Below are 4,178 nucleotides of genomic sequence, written 5' to 3'. Positions count from 1 at the left end.
TCATGGTACAGTGCTCATGCTCAGGGACAGGCGTCATGGTACAGTACTCAGGGGACAGGCGTCATGGTACAGTACTCAGGGCCAGGCGTCATGGTACAGTACTCAGGGCCAGGCGTCATGGTACAGTACTCATAACTAAGTCTTAAGATAATTACGCTTTAAAATGGTTCAATATACATGTAATTATAAGCTAGAATATAGAAAAAGATAAATTTAGTTATGCTCTTAAAAATAATTACCGTTTTTTCCTGGAGTTTTTTATTTAATAAGTATTTCCGAGGAAGACTTTTACCATGTGGTTAAGTATAAGTTATATTTTCTATTACAGGAAACTAATGAAAACAAACTTCTGTTATTTAGTAAAAGAAATTAAAAGAAGTAAATATTCAGAAAAGAAAAAACATAAATAATTATGTTTATTTATCCATTAGTAACATTAATATTACTATTAATGAACATTACACACACTATGTAGCTTTTTACTCGAGGCAAACGTAACCGAATATATTAATTTAAACACATTATATAGCCACCAGATCCACTCATAGTTAAGACGTTAAGCGTAATGTTGGCACCTACAGTTTTATGTTAAACCTCTTCCAGTCTCTCCTCCCCCTCAAAGTCTCTCCTCCCTCTCACACTCCCCACAGTCCCTCCACCCCGTCAAAGTCTCTCCTCCCCCTCTCACTCCCCACAGTCCCTCCTCCCCGTCAAAGTCTCTCCTCCCCCTCACGCTCCCCACAGTCCCTCCTCCCCCTTACGCTCCCCACAGTCCCTCCTCCCCCTCAAAGTATCTCCTCCCCCTCACACTCCCCACAGTCCCCCGTCGCCCCTCCTAGTCCTTCCTCCTGCAGCTCTCTTGTGTTCAGAGTTCGTACTTCAAACATATTCTTGAATCTTTCTCAGCTTTAGACAAAGTCTGTGGAATTGTTTTATTTTCTTCTGGAGATTGAACTCTTCCCTCACTGTCACGTTCACACACACACACACACACACACACACACACTAATTCTCTGGATGCAGGAGGTCCCGGGTTAAAATCTTGGACAAGCCCTTTCGTTATGTTAGATGTTGAAAACTTTATAACATCTTTATAATCTTTAACAACTCGTGGGTCTGTAGCCGCCAAGAGGTTCTTAGAGTCATCCCCATGCCGTGACCAGGATTCGAACCTGGGTTATTGCGGCCACAACGCAATGTACTAACCACTATACGATCACGGCCGCTGACTTACGTTATAGTCTAGACTACGACAGATTAGGTTCGCTTAGGATAGGTTAGAACAGGTTATGATAGATCAGGGTAGGTGGGGTCCAGGCGGTGTTTTCCAAGTAGGGTGCAAGAGGCGTCTTCCAGGAGGGGTCCAGGTGTCTTCCAGGTGGGCCCCAGGAGGCGTCTTTCAAGCGGGGTCCAGGTGGAGTCCAAGAGCCGTCTTTCAGGTAGGGTGCAAGAGCCGTATTTCAGGTGGGGTCCAGAAGGAGTGTTCTAGGTGGGGTCCAGGAGGCGTCTTTCACGTGGGGCCCAGGAGGCGTCTTAAGTGGAGTCCAGGAGTCTTATTTCAGTAGGGTCCAGGTGTCTTCCAGTTGGGGTCCAGAAGACGTCATCCAGGTGGGCTCCAGGAGACGTCTCTCAGGTGGGCTCCAGGAGACGTCTTGCAGGTGGGGTCCAGGGGGCAATTTTCAAGTGGGGACCAGGAGGTGTCTTTCAGGTGGAGTCCATGAAGCGTTTTTCAGGTGGAATCGAGGAGGCGTCTTCCAGGTGTAATCCAGGGGGCGTCTTCCAGGTATAGTCCAGGGGGCGTCTTCCAAGTGGGATCCAGGAGGCGTCTTCCATGTGGGGTCCAGGAGTCATCTTACAGGTGGGGTCCAGGAGACGTTTTACAGGAGAAAATTTGAGCAACTGGAGAAAAGCTGGTTATCAAATCCATGTCACTCACGTTATCATTGCATGGCATCAATTCCTTAAATCTATCTATCTTCTCTTTATTATGCAGCGGCCTGTTGGTCTAGGGGTATGATTCCTGCTTTGGGTGCAGGAGGTCCCGGGTTCAAATCCCGGACAGGCCCGTTCGTTATGTTGGATGGTGGAAACTTTAAACATCTTTATTAACTTCAGCAACTCGTTTGTGTCTGTAGCCACCAAAAGATTCTTAGATCAAATCCATGGACTTAAAGAATCCTTGTATAGTTTTACCAGGTGTGTAAATTAATGAAACAATAAGCCGGGGTAATAATGTAGTGAGTTTGTGTTTGAGGGTAGGACTGTTCCTTTCAGCACGTGTGATAGTGAAGTAGATGATAGCTCTGTTAACTGTGGTAGATGGTTGTTTTGGTAGTATGTTTGTTGTGGGGGTTTGTCGAGGAAGGTTTGGGGAACCATTTGTCATTAGTCCTATTTCCTCAACCTCTAAATATACCACCAGTTCAGTAGCCTCATTACGTGTTTAATCTCCTGCTATCATTTATAAGATTAGATTAGGTTAGGTTAGGTTAGGTTAGGAGAGGTCAGGTCAGGTCATCCGCCACGAAGCTAATCTTGCCATCCACCGTAATATATCTCTCTTTTATTATCACCATTTTTTTTTCTTACTCGCTTGCCAGTGATTTTCTCTGAGAATTTTACCCATCCCTCTTTTAAGATTTTTATACACTTTTATGTAAGGATTTTTACCATTTTCCTGTCTCTTATTCGTGGACTTTTATATTGCACTATTTAGATTCTATGTTTTTGTTAAGTGTGTTACTAATGTTTTGTCCTTTTCTCTTCTCTTCTCTTATTTTAGTTTGTTTTTATTTTATTATAATTTCTTCCCTTTTTCCTATTTCCTCACTTACTTCGCTGCGTCTATCGTCACTCTTAATAGATTATCTCCGCTAACACCTTCAGTACAGGGACGCCACTTCTAATATTTTATTTGGTTAACGCCAGACGATATTATTCAGCACAGAAGAGGCGCCGTACACAAGGGGTTAATGTTGTCTAGTTCTGCATCATGTGTCACGCCATAAACCAATCAGTGTAGACCAGTTGACACGAGACGCTGACAGCTAAGAGTAGTGTCAGGGTGTTTATGTAAATGACGTCATCGCCGCAGCACAGGAACAGGGTGTAGTACCCAACGGCTTAGTGAAGAATAACCTCGTCAGTCGCTTAAGAATTGATACTGGTGTGTTGTTGATGCTTCCGTCTCATATTTCAGAGGTGATGGAATTCTCTGTTATGGATTTCTCATCGACTGTATGTACTGGAAACTTTGTGGAAACAGAGGAAAGAACTTCAAGTTTTGTGTAGATACAATATAAGGTTTCCGCCAAGAAGCTTAAGAACTGTCAGATTGTGTAAGATTAGGTAATTATCACGACGTACAGTACCAAAGTTTTAATTATACTTTGAAACAATCGTTAGCTGTTCGGGTCACTTAGGCATGGAAGATAATTTTTCTGAAAGTCCAAGCTACTGACAGAGTGCAAATTTTAAATGTTCAAAAAGTAGTTTTATTTGTGTTAATAGTATTGTATTCCTGTAATAGTTGAATGTGTTTTATCTTCATGTCGGGAGGAAGAACAATTTATGTTAGGTTGTTAAATTGGGTAAGTAACAATTAAAAGAAATTAAACTATTAGAACAGAGAATAAATTAAAGAAATATTAAAAATTGAGAAAAACGATGAAAAAAGCAAACCTCAAACTTCATAATTATATACAAAAAAAAACTGATAACTTATTACAGCTACAGAGAAAACCTTAAAAACCGAAATATAAAACACAGGAGCTACTGGTGCAACATATTAGACACCCTCTCGTCTTAACTTATTAAACAAAGTCACTCTTATTTATCGGGATATGAAATTTTAAGTAACAAGACAATTGGAACAGATATATGAGTAATTAGTTTGGTGCCGTTGTTGGAAGGCAGAGCGAGAGCCACGTTCAGTTGATGGCGCCATTATGAGTAACGACACATGAGCCAATAGTAACATCGCCGTTGTTGTAACTTACAGCACTAACAACTTACCAGTGTTAACAGAGGAAGCTAAACGATATGATAATACTGAAGAATTATTAAAATACTTCATGGTGACGTAAGATAGTGAAGAACATGTAGGAATATAAGGATTTATATTAGTGAATTGATTCCTCCATCAGCGAAGAGACTAATAAACTTGCTGAAGCTGTAGA

General features: G+C 41.5%; 2 non-coding genes across 2 annotated transcripts; one reads left to right on the top strand and one right to left on the bottom strand.

Annotated features, from left to right (window-relative positions):
- Nucleotides 1–1,151: 1,151 nt before the first annotated feature.
- Trnah-gug lies at nt 1,152–1,223 on the bottom strand. The gene has a single exon. It is a non-coding gene; the product is annotated as a tRNA-His (tRNA).
- Nucleotides 1,224–1,994: 771 nt separating this feature from the next.
- Trnap-ugg lies at nt 1,995–2,066 on the top strand. Its single transcript has one exon. It is a non-coding gene; the product is annotated as a tRNA-Pro (tRNA).
- Nucleotides 2,067–4,178: the final 2,112 nt, after the last annotated feature.

Source organism: Homarus americanus, unplaced genomic scaffold, assembly GCF_018991925.1.
Source record: "Homarus americanus isolate GMGI-L3 unplaced genomic scaffold, GMGI_Hamer_2.0 scaffold29030, whole genome shotgun sequence".
NCBI lineage: Eukaryota > Metazoa > Arthropoda > Malacostraca > Decapoda > Nephropidae > Homarus > Homarus americanus.
This window is presented reverse-complemented; position numbering and strand designations above follow the sequence as displayed.